Here is a 17,460-nt window from a genome sequence, read left to right as displayed (position 1 = left end):
ATCTGCCCTCGTCGGCCTCCCATAGTGCTGGGATGAGCCACCACGCCCAGCCTGATTAACATGAGCCACTGCGCCCAGCCTGATTAACATCTTTAGCAAACTTAAGTAAGGCTGTGTTTTCCCCCTCCTGAAGACCTTGCTGGGCTCTCTTTATTTGTTCAGGAATTTAAGAGAATTTGCACGGTCTTTTCAATTTTATGTGTGGTTTTTTTTCACAGTTATTTTGAATCTCACAATTCTTAGAGGCTTCTGGAAGTCTACATCTACCTCCACGTGCAAATTTTCCAATGTTATCTTCATCCTTGCCCTAAATATCAATTGGCTTTACTTCTAGAGGTAACGATGAGTCCATGGCATGGATATAAAATTCAATAAAATTCAAAATAATTCAAAATATAATCCATATATCCTCAGCCTCATTTGCCTGTAAATACAAAATTAGATATTATTTAATAAGTTTTTTTACCCAACTTACTCTAGGATGAGCACCCACTTTCCTACTTGTAGGAATTAACCCTACCTCAAAGTGTCCTTCAGCCATTTTAAAGAGTTTCTCCAGGGCCTCTTGAGTTGAGAATAAGTTCTTGAATGGCTAGTCATCTTGCCAGCATACTACTTGTTCAGCTTCTATAGCAGATGGCTGCATCTCCAATAGTGACCACAAGCAGCAACCTATTTTGGCTTCCAGGGGGACAATGCTTTCTGTCCTGGCTGCTGCCACCTCTGCTGATGGGGTTGAAATATGCCTCCTTGAGGCTGGTGTGACTTGTAACTGCTGTCCTGATACTACCTGACTTCCTCCTCTCTTTTCCAATGTTTTTCCCAAGATCTGGGCAATACAGACTTTTTCATCTTGTTAGAATTGGGTGTGGGAATTGAGGAGAAAGGAAGAATGAAGGATGTCTGTACTCCCCCCAACTCACTTCTCACAGAGAGTGTACTATCACCATTCACAATTATTTGCCACATGTCTGTCTTTCCCTCTAAACCACAAACTCCTTATTTACCACACAGTGCATGACTTAGACTCCTAGTCAGTGCTGCTGAACTAGTGGAATACTATGATAGACATACAAAGTACCATGAGGCAATAAAGAAAATCATCTGTCAGGTTCAGATAACTTTTCCTGGAGAGGATAGGAAAAGCAGTACTTAGGACTTGATCTAGAAGGATAAGTAAGAATTCACTAGGCAGATAAGCGAAAGTGAGAGTAAAGGGTAAGTCACATAATAAAGACACTGCATGTACAGTGTGTCAAACAAGACAGAAGTTTGTTTTCTTGTCATGTAACAGTCCAGAAATAAGCAGGTAGTTCAGGTTGGGTAGGAAGCTCTAAACATAGGCCCTGTTAAAACATGGGGAAATTCTATTGCTGAAAGGAAGAAGGAGACAGTGTTCACAGCCATGCATTCCAGCTTGAGGCCTATGCAAAACTCATGAATATAAAAAAGAACAGCTTGTTTGGAGAACAGAAAAGTTCAGAATCCTGTTGAGCATGGTGGTGCACGCCTGTAATCCCAGCACTTTGAGAAGCTGAGGCAGGCAGATTGCTTGAGCCCAGCAGTTCGAGACCAGCCCTGGCAACATAGTGAGACCCCGACTCCACAAAAAAATAAAAAAATTAACCAGACATGGTGGCACACACCTGTAGTCCTTGCTACTTGGGAGGCTGAGGTGGGAGGATTGCTTGAGCCTGGGAGGTTAAGGCTGCAGTGAGCCATAGTCAGTCATGCCACTGCACTCCAGCCTGGGTGACAGAGCAATACCTGTCTCAAAAGAAAAGTTAAGTTCAGAATCCCAGGAAGTAAAGTGTGAGAGACAGAACTGAGGGAATGCGGAATAGAGATAAGTGGAGGCCTCATTTTGAAGCTCCCCTGTCTCTCACCTCATCTCCTTTTAACCCTCACCCTCCCAATACACAACCACTCATTCACATCTGCTTCAGCCTTTTATCTGTCAGGATCTGATAGGCCTCAGGTTCTTTATAGGTACCTGCTCTCCCTCTACCTAGAATGTTCTTTCCCCCAGATCTTCACTATAACTGTCTCCTTCTCTTCATTCAGGTCTCAGCTCAAATTTCACCTCCTCAAAATGGCCTTCCCTTACAGTGCTAGCCAAAAAAGCCCTCTCCATATCAAATTTTATTCCTATTTTAATGTCTTACTAGGATGTATCACAATCTGAAATAACTTTACTTACGCTTTTTGTTCAATGCCTATATCTTGATCTAGAAAGTAAATTCTGCCCAGGCACAGTGGCTCCTACCTGAAATCCTTGCAATTTGGGAGGCCAAGGTGGGAGAATCGCTTGAACCCAGGAGTTGAAGACCAGCCCGGGTAACATGACGAAACCCCATCTCTACAAAAAATACAAAAAATTAGCTGTGGGTGGTGCCATGCACCTGTGATCCTGAAGATCACTTGAGCCCAGGCGTTCAAGGCTACAGTGAGCCATGATCATCATACCATGCACTCCAGCCTAGATGACAGAGGAGACCCTGTCTCAACAACCACAAAAAAGAAAAAACAAAAAAACAAAACAGGAAACTCTGCAGAGTCAGATATATGGTTTACATCTCTGTATAGCCAGTGCCTAGAATGCTGCTCCACAAGTTTTGTTTCCTTTTTCTTTTTTTCCTTTTTTTTTTTTGAGACAAGGTCTCACTCTGTCACCCAGGCTGGAATGCAGTGGCACAATCTCAGCTCAATGCAGCCTCAACCTACCAAAGCTCAGGTGATCCTCCCACCTCAGCCTCCTGAGCAGCTGTGACTACAGGCACGTGCCAGCACGCCCAGCTAATTTTTATATTTTTTGTTTGTTTGTTTTTGTAGAGATGGGGTTTTGTCAAGTTGCCCAGGCTGGTCTTAAATTCCTTGACTCAAGCTATCTGCCCACCTTGGCCTCCCAAAGTGCTGAGATTACAGGTGTAAGCCACCATGCCCAGCCTAATTTTTTTAAAAAAATTTAATTGTCATGGGTACATCTACATTTTTTAATGATTGGGAAAAAAATCTCAAGAAGCATAATATCTTGTGAAAATTATATAAATTCAGATTTCAGTATCCATAAATAAAGTCATACTCATTCATTTACGTATTGTCTGTGGAGGCCTGGCAGATCTGAGTATTTACAACAGAAATTGTATGTCCACAAGGCCTAAAATATTTACTATCTGGCTCTTTACAGTAAAAGTTTGTCGACCCCTGGTTTAGTAATAGTAATGTACATGAAAAAGAGTAAAATTTACTTATATAAATTGTAAAAAGTGTATCTTAAAATGTGAAACTATAGATGCCTACACTGAGTTATTATGAGCTGTGCTGGCATACATGTTTCTATAAATGTGCATGTTCTTCCTGGTTTTTCTCATAGAACATAGAGAGTGAATAATAGGAATTCATTGCTGGCTAGGTTTTGATGCAAAAATTTCCTGTTTAAAAAAAAATTGTCAGCCTGGCCAACATGGTGAAATCCCATCTCTACTAAAAATACAAAAATTAGCCGAGCAAGGTGGCGCACACCTGTAATCCCAGCTACTCCCAGAGGCAGACAGGAGAATCATTTGAACCCTGGAGATGGAGGTTCCAGTGACCCGAGATCGTGCCACTGTACTCCAGCCTGGGCGACAGAACGAGACTGTGTCTCAAAAAAAAAAAAAAAAAAAAGGGTATGTGACATTTCTGACCGTGAAGAATCTCATTCAGTCTCCTGGACACAGAGACAGTTCTCCAGAGAAGACATCTGTGGTGAAGTAGCTAATACTCCATGCACTTGTTATCACATCAGTAACAGAGCCTGACCGGTTCTCTCTGAGCCACGACTGCCCCTGGACTAAATGGGGCATTTATCACACTGTTGTGGACAAACCAGCTGACCATTATGCACACAGGCCCAGACGCCTGTCAATTAGCTTCTGTCCATTAGCTGTCCAAACCCACACTCTGGCCCTGGTACTGCAGTCACGTTATCAGTCCCCTCCAGACCCTGGAAGCATGATCGGCCATGAGTTCCCGTCTCCTACCATCCCTCAGCTCCACTTGGACAAATTGTCAGTTAATTAGCTAATGTGAACAAAAACACTTGAAGCTAAAAAAATGCTCAGCTGGGCTATTTTGATATTTGTCTCCTGCTCCTTAACTCCCTGCAATTCCCTCCACTCCAAAGTCTGCCCACAGGACTCCTTCTATCTGTCAATAGGAAAATTACATAGGAAGTGACGGAACAGTCACCCATGTTCAAGGCCAAAGCCTCTCAATCCTCCTGACGTTGCTGCTATAGATTCAGGCAACTAGAATCATAAATCCCAGGGCCTGAGGTTTGGATTGGCTTTCCTATTTATTTATTTTGAGGCAAGGTCTGGCTCTGTCGCCCAGGCTGGAGTGCAGTGGTGTGACCTCAGCTCACTGAAACTTCTGCCTCCTGGGCTCAAGCCATCCTCCCACCTCAGCCTCCCAAGTAGCTGGGACTACAGGCACATGCCACCACACCAGCTAATTTTCATATTTTTTGTAGAGACAGGGTTTTGCCATGTTGCCCAGGGTGGTCTTGAACTCATAAGCTCAAGCTATCTGCCCACCTCGGCCTCCCAAAGTGCTGGGATTATAAGACATGAGCCACTGCGCCTGACCATGGATTGGCTTTCCTCTTTAAAAGGAACTAGTGGCTCAGCAGATCCAGAGTTACGCAAATTATCAAATTTGGGATGATTTTTAATTTCTTCAGCTGGATGGACCATTTAGAAAGTCAAAACAGCCTTTTGGAATGATTATGTGGAAATCATAGCCTTATTCACTTTAAACCTTATATTCCCAGGGCCAAATCTCAATTCTCCATCTCTCAATTCAAGCTCCTCTCACTGCAGTGGAGGAGGAAAGCTTAGAGTCAGCAGGGACTCCAAGAGAAATCCCTGTTCAGAAAGTTGGTCCTTGAAGGACTGGGTGATGGCCGAAGTGCCCAAGGGTGCTGAAGCTTTGTGCGGTTATCAGACATCAAAACAAGAAGGTGCCCAGGGCAGACACATGTTATTTCCCTCGATCTTCGCTTCTGAAAGGTATTTCATAATACCTTTATGGAGAGGACTGAAAAATAGCTGACCTCAACCACCCAAAGCCCAACTTCAGAAGAGTTAACAGCACATTTCTATTGCAATCATATTTGGGCAATTCCTATACGCTCCCTGATAATCCTTGGGGAGCAGGTAGCACATCCTTTGTTTCTCCCTGAATTTCTATCATCACTTCTCTCCATTTCCATTCCTAAGGCTTCATCAGTACTCACTATGACAGCTATTACAGCCTCCTGGGTCACCCCATCCCACTCCTCCTCACCCCCATTCCTGCTGACTCTAAGCTGTCCTCCTCCACTGCAGTGAGAGAAATAATTTGAAAACACAATTGTGACTATTTCACTCCCTGTCTAAAAGTGTCCAATGGCTCTCTATCATTCTCAGAATACATCCAAACTCCCTAACTTAATTAACTCACTTTAGAGTCTGCTCTCCACTTCTCACCTTCCAACATATCATGCTTGTACTATATCAGGCAGTTTCCCCCACCCCACTTGTGACTTGGGCATGCTAGCGTCTCACGCCTTTCCTTCTTCCTGGAATGCCCTCTCCACTTCATCTTCATCCACCCTCAGAGGTCAGTCCAAGTGCCACCTCTTCCACAAAGCCTTTCATGAGCTCACCTCTGAACTCCCAGAGCACTGCACTTGTTATTCTCTTGGGCCTGCTCTGCTTTATACAGTGGCTACTAATGTACAGCTGTTCTCTCCCCCATGGGACAGTAGGCATCTTAAGAAAGTCCTACAACCTAGTGTGTAGCATATAGCAGGTGCTGGTACATTTAGTGACTGATTAACAAACTGCAGAAGAAAGATAGGCTAAAAAGATCATGAGTCAGAGAAACAGAACTGGGATGGAGAGAGAATCACAAATCATTATCAAAAAAGAATGGTTGACAAGGTTGAAGACTAAGTTGTCATCTTAATAACAATAGATTACAGCCAGGCACAGTGGCTCACGCCTGTAATCCCAGCACTTTGGGAGGCCGAGATGGGTGGATCACAAGGTCAGGAGTTCAAGACCAGCCTAACCAATATGGTGACACCCCGTCTCTACCAAAAATACAAAAAATTAGACAAGCATGGTGGCGCGTGCCTGTTATCCCAGCTACTCAGGAGGCTGAGGCAGGAGAATTGCTTGAATCTGGGAGACAGAAGTTGCAGTGAGCCGAGATGGCACCACTGCACTCCAGCCTGGGCAGCAAAGTGAGACTCTGTCTCAAAAATAAATAAACAAATAAATAAATAAATAAATAAATAAATAAAATAAAATGGCAAATAATCCCCATGGCACTCTCCTTACCTACTTTGTCTCCCCGTTACCTGCTTTAACTCCATAACACTTATCTCTATCTGTAATACTACCTATTTTATTCATTTGTTTATTTTCAGTCTCCTTCCACTAGATTATAAATTCCATGGTCACACAGTCAGGGGCAAAGCCCAGATTCAAACTCAGTTCTGACTCCAAAGTCAGATGATAAAGTTACAGTCACGTGGAACAAGGGGAACAGAGTCTCCATGGCCCTCAAAGGCAAATACCTTTGATCATAGGAAGGCTTTAGAGAGGCTAATTTTGCCTTAATGTAAGACAAAATTATATTATAATAAGACTAGATTTTGAGCATGATCCAGTTGTTAGCTGGGGCTCTCTCTGCCCCTTAAGGACCAGATAAGACTGGCTCAAGCCCTCATTCCCAAAGATTCCCCAAAATATTTCCAGAGATTACAGAAAATCCCCAGGACAATTACATTGTCATCATCACCTCTGGCTCTAAGTTTCAGCTTCCACTATCTGAATTTAGCTTGTAGATCACCACATATGCCACATGTGTTATCCCCGTCCTGCACCTGGTTCTCAGCCCTGTCTATGAGTACCATGCACACACACACACACACATATACACACACAGAAAAAAAATCGCTTACCAGGGGCATTTGTTACCAAACTTTACTGTCATGAGATTTAGCATAGCCACAGGAAACTACCCAAATTTAATACTAAATTCTTGTCATTACCTTTCTGCTATGCCGTGTTGTTTTTTACTTTCTTTTTCCTCCTCTTTTTCTCTCCAGCCCTCTCTTCCTGACTCCCGGATTCTCAAAAGCAAAAACACACAAGCAAACAAAAACCTCATTTTTAAATTCATTCATGTAGCTCTGTTCTGTCCCTAAACTTAGTTCTTTAGCCTCTCCTTTTGCACAGCCAATGATTTGTCCAAAATAGTTGATTCATCAGATTAGGTTATTCCTTTGTCTTGATTTTCAGGCATGGGGATAGTTTATTTAGTTCTTCCAGTTTATGAGAAAACAAAAACCAAAAATCTCTCCTTCAACACTGACTCTCCAGTGATGGGACAGATGACCTCTTAAGACAGTGAGTACTCCATCCTTGGATTTAAGCAAGCAAAGACTGGACTGATATCTAACTAAAATACATGTAGGTCTGTGTATAAAACATGGAAGAAGAAGGTGGTGAAGATTCTTCAACTTTTAGAACCTATGATTCTGTAACAAATTAGGCACATTTGCCTTTTAACACCATGCAAAACCATAGGACTTTTTCAGTTGCGTATAATAGAAACCTAGCTCAAACTGTCTTTTTTAAAGGGAGGATTTGTTGCCTCATTAACAGAAAACCCAGGCAGCTGAACCCAGGAGCTCAAAAAAATCTTCAGGTATGTGTTCTCCATTTCTTGGCATCTCTTAACTAATGTTGACTTCCATCTCAAGTAGGCTCTCCCCTTGAATGGCAAAGACGACCAACAGCCATCTCCAGGCCTACATTTTTCAGCTTCAGTTCTCTATCCTTAACCCCATAATTGGAGAGAGGGCCTCTGTCCCATTTATTCCAGCAAAATGCACTCATTGCCCCACTTGGGTGAAATGCCCATCACTGAACCAATTTTTGTCATGATTGGCCAAGATAGGATTTCAGTGCCCATCCGTGGAACTCAGGTGTGGACTAGGCCCAGTTGGAACACATGGACCAAGATGGGGAGGAGTGCTCCCCAAAGGAAAATAGGGAGACCGTAACCAAAAGGAGAGACTCCCAGGAGGGTAAAAAACAATAATGGCCAAACTGCATCAATGTAGTTAAGGAGATAGTCTGATCAGTAGAGGAATTCACCAATCAGATTGGACCACATCATTGACCTGATTAAACTATGCCTCTTGGTCCTCCAAGAAACTACTAAACACCCAAAAAGTAATGATTCACTTATCAAATTTGCAAGGATCTTTTTTTTTTGTCAGGGTCTCACTCTGTCACTCAGAGTACAGTGGCACAATCATAGCTCACTGCAGCCTTGAACTCCTGGGCTCAAATGATCCCCCGACCTTAGCCTCCCTTAGTAGCTGGAACTACAGGCATGTCCCACCATACCTAGCTAATTTTTTTTTTTTTTTTTTTTTTGTAGAGACAGTGTCTCACTATGTTGCCTAGGCTGGTCTCAAACTCCTGGCCTCAAGTGATCCTCTTGCCTTGGCCTCCCAAAGTGCTGAGATTACAGGCATGAGCCACTGTACCCAGCCAAGGATTTTTAAAATGTTAATACTCAGTGCTATGTCATAGGACAGGTACATTAATATCAGGGTGATGGCATGTAATTGGCACAACCTTTCTGGAAAGCATTTTGGCAATATATGTCAAGATCCTTAAAAATATTTTGATCCTCTGACCCAGTAATTCCACTTCCAGAAAAAATTGTAAGAAAATAATCCAAGCCAGGCATGGTGGCATGCACCTATAGTTCCAGCTACTTGGGAGGCTGAGCCAGGAGGATCGCTGGAGCCCAGGAGTTTGAGGCTATAATGTGCTATGACTTCACCTGTGAATAGCCACTGCACTCCTGTCTGGGCAACAGAACAAGACCCAATTTCAGAAAAAGAAGGAAAGAATGTAAGCCAAAATATCAACAAAGATTTACGCATAAAGATTTTCTTCAGGCTGGGTGCGGTGGCTCACGCCTGTAATCCCAGCACTTTGGGAGGCCAAGGTGGGCAGATCACGAGGTCAGAATATCGAGACCATCCTGGCTAACATGGTGAAACTCTGTCTCTACTAAAAATACAAAAAATTAGCTGGATGTGGTGGCGGGCACCTGTAGTCCCAGCTACTCAGGAGGCTGAGGCAGAAGAATGGCGTGAACCCGGGAGGCGGAGCTTGCAGTGAGCCGAGATCGCACCACCGCACTCCAGCCTGGGCGACAGAGTGAGACTCCGTCTCAAAAAAAAAAAAAAAAAAAAAAAAAAAAAAAAGATTTTTTTCATAGTATTTTTAGAATAGCAAAAAATTAGAAACAATTTATACATCTAAGGATAAGAGTTTGGTAAAATAGGCTGAGCATGGTGGCTTGAGTAGGGTGGCTCATGCCTGTAATCCCAGCACTTTGGGAGGCCCAGGTGGGGGACCACTTGAGCCCAGGAGTTAGAGACCAGCCTGGAAAACATGGCAAAACCCCATCTCCACAAAAAAATAAAAAAATTAGCTGAGAGTGACGGTGTGTGCCTGTAGTTCCAGCTACTCAGGAGGATCACTTGAGCCCAGGAAGCAGAGGTTGCAGTGAGCCGAGATCGTCCCACTGCACTCCAGCCTGGGTGACAGAGTGAGACTCCATCTCAAATAAATAAATAAATAAATTAATTAATTAATTAATTAAATTAAAGCAAGATACAAAACTGTCTATGTGGTATAATATTAATCATGTAAAAGAAAAACACATATACCCCAAAATTTAAAAATACATGATACTCTGATTTCCATATATAAAAAATGAGAGCAGTGTTTATTTATTTATTTATTTTTTCCGAGACAGAGTCTTGCTCTGTCGCCCAGGCTGGAGTACAGTGGCACAATCTTGACTCACTGCAACTTCCACTTCCCAGGTTCAAGTGATTCTCCTGCCTCAGCCTCTGGAGTAGCTGGGATTACAGGCATGCGCCACCATGCCCGGCTAATATTTTGTACTTTTAGTAGAGATGAGGTTTTACCATGTTAGTTAAGCTGGTCTCAAACTCTTCACCTCAAGTGATCCACCCACCTCAGCTTTCCAAAGTGCTGGGATTACAGGCACGAGTCACCACGCCCGACCACACTGTTCATTTCTTAAAGGATACTTTATATATTTTTTCTTTTTATTTGCCTGTATTTTTCAAGTTTTCTACAATGAACAAACATTACTTAAACATTATTTTGGAAGTCACCTGTTCTTACCTATGAAGAATATGGCCACCCCTTTATACCACATCAGGCTGCTTCAGCCTTTTGGACACCTGAGGGAAAATGCTTGATGGATGACAGATGAAGGTTAGCGACATTTCTTTTATGTCTTAAAACCTTCCCTCAATTATCCACAGAAAGTTTTTCTCATAATTGCCAGTCCTTCTTTAGACAGAATCTATCACTTCATTCCACGATGCTTTTTTTAAAAGTAAAATAAAACCTGAAAACAGAACATAAACTTGTGCTGACCTTGATATGAAAATGAATAGACAACTGGGTTTCCAGCTGCTAGTGAAGTACCAGTGCAAAAGGGATGCCCCAGCTGACCAATGCCAGAGACTGAGGTAGAAGTGCCCCCATGTCAGGCTTGCCTGTGGGAGCTGTCTGCAGGAATTCCAGCTTGCCACTTTTTGAGGTCCAAGAAGACATTCTGCCTAGAGGCCCTTCAGACAAAAAGGTCTCCCTCACTGCAGGCAACAAGTGATTCTCAATGATTACTAGCTAGAGAGACAGAAAACAAGATGATGCTTCTAGGACAACACAAATGGTACCACCTCCAGGAAGCTTTCCCTTTCTCCTTCCTGATCCCTCCTACTCCCCAGATGGCATTCCTCCCCCAAGGAACCATGGCCCTGGTGCTTTCCCTGCCCTCTTAGAGCAGATGTCACCATTGATGATGTGGCAGCTGGTACTGTGAGAAGACATCACACAGACCTTCATTCACCTCCTGGCTCTGCCACTCAATTCCTGAGCCTCAGTTTCCTCAGCTGTAAAATAGAGACAGTAATCTCCACAGCACAGAGCACTGTCTCCCTCCTTGGATTCTCTTTGGGAACAGTCTGACAACCCAATCCTTGAGCTCATATAACATGATTGTGCCCAGAGAAACTGCCTGGCTGACCAGACCACAAAGGAGACTCACTAGGCCCAGCCCAGTGGTAGCAGTGGCACCCCCTACCTCTATGGCGTCGCCAGTCAGACCTCCAACGAGCCACAGCCAGGGAACAAACAACCAGCACTGACTAATAATACCTCTGCCATCTCTGGACAGAGTAGTTAACAGGTAGGAGGATTACAGGACTCCAATTATTGAGGATCTATCTAGGGGTGTGGTCATAGGCATGTCCAAAACTGAACTCAGCCTCCTCCCAAATATGTTATTCTTCCTGCTCCCTGTCTCAGTGAATAGCACCACCCAGGACCCAAGCTGGAAATCAGGATATCATCCTCATACCTCCCTCTCACTTATGTTACCCATTCAATTCATCACCAAGACCTGTCACTTGTACCTCTCAGCTCCATCCATTTCTTTCCATCCCAGGGCCAACACTGTGGTTCATGCCACGATCCCCCTCCCCTGAGGCATTGCCACAGCCTCCTCTTCACAGGTCTCCTTGACTCCCCACTGCCCCACAGGGAGCCTATCTCTTGCTTCTGCTGAAAACTCCTCAAAGGCTCTCAGGATAAAAACCAGCCTCAACAGGAGAATCGCTTGAACCCGGGAGGCGGAGATGCAGTGAGCCGAGATTGCGCCATTGCACTACGGCCTGGGCAACAAGAGCGAAACTCCGTCTCAATAACAACAAAAAAAACTGGCCTCAATAACTCCAAGCCCCCTACCTTGCCCCAGTCTGGTCCCTGCTTACCTTTCTAACCTCATCTCTTTCTACTTCCTGTCTTACACCTGTAGTTTCCCCAGATTTTCTGTCCTGGCTCTTACCTACCTGGTTTTGCTTATGCTATTCCCTCTGTCATTAACATCCTTCTCTTCCTCCTCACTCCCCCCATCCCTTTTTTTTTGAGATGGGGGTCTCACTGTGCGTTCCAGGCTAGAGTGCAGTGGCATGATCATAGCTCGTTGCAACCTCAAACTCCTGGGCTCACAGGATCCTCCTGCCTGAGCCTCCTGAGTAGCTGGGACTACAGGCGCATCACTATGCCCCACTAAGTTTTCTACTTTTTTTTAGAGACAGAATCTCACTATGTTGCCCAGACGGGTCTCAAGCAATCTTCCCGTCTCAGTCTCCCGAGTAACTTCCTCCCTTTGTTTCCCGGAGACCAGCTCCTACTCATATTTTGAGATTTAGCTCAGATTTCTACTCTTCCAGAAGACTTTTTGCTCCCCAGTTCGCCACACATACCCCCGAACAAGGCTAAGTGTTCTTATTGCTGCCATTTAGGGAGCACTATTCAAACACCTCTGATGCCTTATTTCAATCCTCACAACACCTAGGTATTCCTATTCTTCTTCTTCTTCTTCTTTTTTTTTTTTTTTTTTTGAGATGGAGTTTCACTCTTGTTGCCCAGGCTGGAATGCAATGGCGTGATCTCGGCTCACCACAACCTCCACCTCTCAGGTTCAAGTGATTCTCCTGCCTCAGCCTCCTGAGTAGCTGGGATTACAGGTATGTGCCACCATGCCTGGCTAATTTTGTATTTTTAGCAGAGACGGGGTTTACTCCATGTTGGTCAGGCTGGTCTCCAACTCCCGACCTCAGATGATCCGCCCTCCTCAGCCTCCTAAAGTGCTGGGATTACAAGCGTGAGCCACTGTGCCTGGCCCCTATTATTCTTAATTTACAGATAAGAAAACTGAGGCCTGGAGAAGTTGAAGCAAATTTTCCAGGGCCAAACGGTAAGTGGTTCAGCAGTGTTGAAATCCACGTCTATTTATTTGTTTATTTTTAATTTAAACAGCTGCTTTGTCCTTTTTTTTTTTTTTTTTTTAGATGGAGTCTCGCTCTGTAGCTCAGGTTGGACTGCAGTGGCACGATCTCAGCTCACTGCAAGCTCTACCTCCCAGGTTCACGCCATTCTGCCTCAGCCTGTCAAGTAGCTGGGACTACAGGTGCCCGCCACCACGCCCAGCTAATTTTTTGTATTTTTTTTTAGTAGAGACGGGGTTTCACCTGTGTTAGCCAAGATGGTCTCGATCTCCTGACCTCGTGATTCGCCCGCCTCGGCCTCCCAAAGTGCTGGGATTACAGGCGTGAGCCACCGTGCCCGGCCTGTCCTTTTCTTATTATGAAGGTACCAAGAAAAAATAAGAAGCACTCTTTTTTTGGTCAATTTGGTGAACACCCTTCATCTGGTATGCATAGGCACTCAATAATACCATCTGTCCATTCCTATGCTTATAGGCTTTTTTTCTTTTCTTTTCTTTTCTTTTTTTTCTGAGACAGAGTCTCGCTCTGTCGCCCGGGCTGGAGTGCAGTGACATGATCTTGGCTCAGTGCAACCTCAGCCTCCCAGGTTCAAGCGACTCTTGTGCTTCAGCCCCCCGAGTAGTTGGGATTACAGGTGTGCGCCTCCACGCCTGGCTAATTTTTGTATTTTTAGTAGAGACGGGGTTTCACCATGTTGGCCAGGCTGTTCTCCAACTCCTGGCCTCAAGTGATCTGCCCGCCTCTGCCTCCCAAAGTGCTGGGAGGCGTGAGCCACCACGCCTGGCCAGGTCATACAAGCTTTTTACACCACAAACTGCAGTTCTCTTTCCTGAAGCTGGAGCCTCTGGAAGTACACAGCACACTCCTAGTTCGGCATGCCCTTCCCCCACCCCTCCTTCCGGTCCCCAGAAGCCTCAGGCTCTCAGGCCCTTGAGTAGTAACTGCTAGTGAGCCCACTTCGCTTCCTTGCGAGGGCACCTCGAGGATGAGAACAGTAATCGGTCGAATTCGCTAGTGGTGTCCAAACTACGTTTAGACAGGGACAAGCAAGACAATGGAGCCGCTTTCCGGATAGGGGACGTGGATTCTGCATCCTCCACCCCACGCCCCCAACCTTAAACATGCTTGCCAGCCTCAAACCTTCAAATTTTCTTTACCAAAACCCAGGCTCAGACCTCGAGACCAGAGTCCAGCCTGTTTAAGGAGCTCCCCAGACCCCCCACTTGTAGCTGCGTTCAACCAGCTACAAGTCCTTCAAGATCTTGGCTTCCTTTTCCTGACTCCGCGCCCGGCGCGGTTAATTATAGCCCCACCCCGCGACTCCCTGCTTCGCTCCCACCCGCGCGCCCAGGACCCTAGCTGCTTGACTCAAGCGGGGAAGGCACCCCCAGTTCTGGGCCCTGGCGCCCTTGGGTCAGGGCCAGGAAAGGCACTTCCAGCCAAGCGCTGGCGCCGGGTGCGCCTCGCTTTACGGAAAGAACGCCCCGCGAATAAATCCGGAGCGGATTTGCATCACAGCAGCCGCGAGAAGGCTAGCTGCTGCCAAAGCTCCGAAGCTCTGGATGCCCCCATCCCTTCCTGGTCCAGAGACGAGGGTGTGGGGGGAGGGGAAATGGGGCAGTGGGGAGGAAGCTACTGCAAGGAGGGGGTGTGCGCCCTGGCCTTGAAACCTGGGTGGAGAGGCAGCTAGCTAGGTGAGGAGCAGCCTCCTCCTCTAGGCCAGATCTTGAGGTGGGCCTGGGTTCTCGTGGAGGGAGATAGGCGTAAAGGCTTTGTGTGTATGTGTGTGTCTTGGATTAAAGGAAACTGCCAGCCTGGAGGTGGTGAGTATAACAGCCCCCACCTCTACTGTTAAGAATCTCTCAGCTGTAGTCTCATCAGGTTCCCCCTACCTGCTCCTTCTGGGGTCCTCATATCCCTGAGGCCTGCACCTTGGTGACTACTGTGTGCTCACAGAGCACAAGCATCCTGACCTCAAGTCCTGGCCCTGGCTATGCTACTGCCCTTCAGTCATCTCACACGGCCACTCAGTGCCTGCTCTGGGCTTCCACTCACGCTGTTTCTCAGTCAGGAAAGTTCTTTCCCCTTTGCATTAGCTAAAATTTTGCCCATTCTTTAAGCCCAGTTTAAAAACTACCTGTGGCCGGGTGCAGTGACTCATGCCTGTAATACCAGCACTTTGGGAGGCTGAGGACAGCAGATCACTTGAAATCAGGAGTTTGAGACCAGCCTGGCCAACATGGTGAAACCCTGTCTCTACTAAAAATACAAAAATTAGCTAGGTGTGGTGATGCATGCTTGTAACCTCAGCTACTTGGGAGGCTGAGGCATGCACTTGAACCTGGGAGGCGGAAGTTGCAGTGAGCCTAGATCACACCATTGCACTCCAACCAAGGCGACAGAGCAAGACTCCATCTCAAAAAAAATAAATTAATTAAATTAAATTAAATTAAAAAAAAAACTACTTATGGCATCTTCTGTGGAGCCTCTAGGAGGTCTGTATCCCTACTTCTCTAAGCTTTTAGTATACAAAGTCCGAGCCTCTCTTTTAGCCCTGACATTTTTCTTGGTGTGTCTGCTAGTCTGTTTTCTCCATTAGGGTGCAAGCTCTCAAGAACAAGGACCAGGACTGATTCAGTTCTGTGTCCTTGGTGCCAAGGGGAGTGTTGGGGACAGCAGCGGTTCTGTGTGACCCTTGGCAGGACCTGTTCCCTCTCTGGACCTCAGACTCCTTCACCCTTCCAGTGAGGGAGCTAAATGAGATGACCCCCCAGGGCTGCCTCCAGCCCTGACCCTATGAGCCAGTGACCCTATCAGCCAGTGGCTGGATTGCCCAGCCTCCTTATCATAACCCAACCTTGGCCAGGGCAGAGCCGGGCTGGAATCAGGGGATCTGAAATCCTCCCACCTCCCTTCGATCAGTTAACTGAGGCAATTGTGCAAGATTGCTGGGAACCTCAAGGCAGTGAATCTGTTGTCAACACATCATGATGCTATCCCAGCTGGAAAGTCCCCCTGCCCCTGGCTCTGGAGGCCTGACAACCAGCTCCAGCTGGGGATGGTGGGGAGGGTGAACTGGCCCATCCCAGAAAGTGAAGAAGCCCCCTTTACACCCCCTCCTCAACACATACACACTATCTCCAGGAACAGTGGCATAGCCCCTCAACTCCCTGAAGACCAGTTCAGGACCATTCCATGCTCCACTCTAACCTCCTCACCCCCAATTCAGCCCAGCTATCTCTAATCTGAGCTGAGACTACCCAGAGTTCCCAAATAGAAGGAACCTTGGTTCAGCTTTTTTCACAGCACAAGAAGCTGTCAGCTCCTATTGCACTTACGAATGGAACTCACTGCCTCTCAGGGCTGCATGGACCACTTCTTCCTGAAACTCTCATCCATGGACTCACATTTTACCTATTGAAGCCTCATGGAGTAATGCTAATCTGAAACCACAGCCCTCAGATTTAGACAGACCTAGGTGAGATTCCAGTTCTGTTACTCCCTAGCTGGATGATCTTAGGCATCTTATCTACCCTCCCTGGGCCTCTGTTTCTTCATCTATAAAATGGGAGCAATGATTTATACACAAGGAGTGTTGGTTGTGGGCATAAGATTTATGAAAACACCTATCATAGGCATTGACACATTTAGGATGTCAAATGTGGGCATTATTTTTATTCCCTATTCCCTGCATTCTCCCCTGAAGCTGCCTGATACTTTTTCTGGAAGCTGGGAATGGAGATACCTGAAGCTAAAACTTCTCTGGACAAAAGCAGGAATATACAATCCTAAAAGCTGCACTTAAACCCAATTATAGACTTCAAAAGACAGCAAAGGAGATTTGACGCCCAGAGATGGGATAGAACTTGCCAAAGGTCACACAGCAGGTATAAGTACATAGAACAGCAGGCAAGCAAGGAGAGGGAGGCAAATGGGCGTGTGAGTAGAGGTCAGGGCTGAGGTATTAAGCTGAATCCAAGGACAGACAGCTGAGCAAGAAGACCTTCAGCTGACATTGCCCCATTTCCCATGCCCAGCAGGGCCTGGCATTTGCCTCTCTTTGGAACTGCTCCTTCTGGGTTCCCGAGTTTGCAGTAGTTTCCCAGAAGTGCTAGGTAAATACCTTTGTTGTTTGCTGAATAACCAGCCCCAAAGATTGGACAAGGGTCCCCATACAAATTTTGCCTCAAGATTGGCTCCTTCTGTAGAGATGGTCAGCCCCCCTAGGCACCACCCCACCCAGGCGCTCTCCACAGGGTCCTCTATCAGGACCTTGCTGGGAGCTCTGAACCCCACCACATGGAGTGGCTTTGGTGTCATCATGTGGCTCAGGGCTTAGCACCTTTGAAGACAGTCTATTCCTCCCAGCCACCCCGAGAAAAGCATGGAGTATTTTCTGTTCGGTACCTTTCTTCCTGAAAAAGATAGCCATTCCAATATGATAAGGAGTCTTACTAACCTTTGGAAAGAAATGTCCTGGGCTGATGGTAACCGCAGTTATGGGG

General features: G+C 45.9%; 1 protein-coding gene across 3 annotated transcripts in view; it reads right to left on the bottom strand.

Moving 5' to 3' along the window:
- PIK3R3 (phosphoinositide-3-kinase regulatory subunit 3) overlaps positions 1-17,460 on the bottom strand; it is a 133,653-nt gene that overhangs the window by 111,455 nt on the left and 4,738 nt on the right. Inside the window, exons 2-3 of one of the 3 annotated variants that reach the window (XM_063721960.1) lie at positions 10,281-10,352; positions 7,085-7,165 (exon numbers count right to left, since the gene is read on the bottom strand). The exons of the other annotated variants lie outside the window; for them this stretch is intronic. The gene's annotated coding sequence lies outside the window, so the exon portion shown is untranslated. The remainder of the gene's footprint in view (positions 1-7,084; positions 7,166-10,280; positions 10,353-17,460) is intronic. 3 annotated transcript variants of the gene reach the window in all.

Source organism: Pongo abelii, chromosome 1 (assembly GCF_028885655.2).
Source record: "Pongo abelii isolate AG06213 chromosome 1, NHGRI_mPonAbe1-v2.0_pri, whole genome shotgun sequence".
In the NCBI taxonomy this organism is placed as follows: Eukaryota; Metazoa; Chordata; class Mammalia; order Primates; family Hominidae; genus Pongo; species Pongo abelii.
This window is presented reverse-complemented; position numbering and strand designations above follow the sequence as displayed.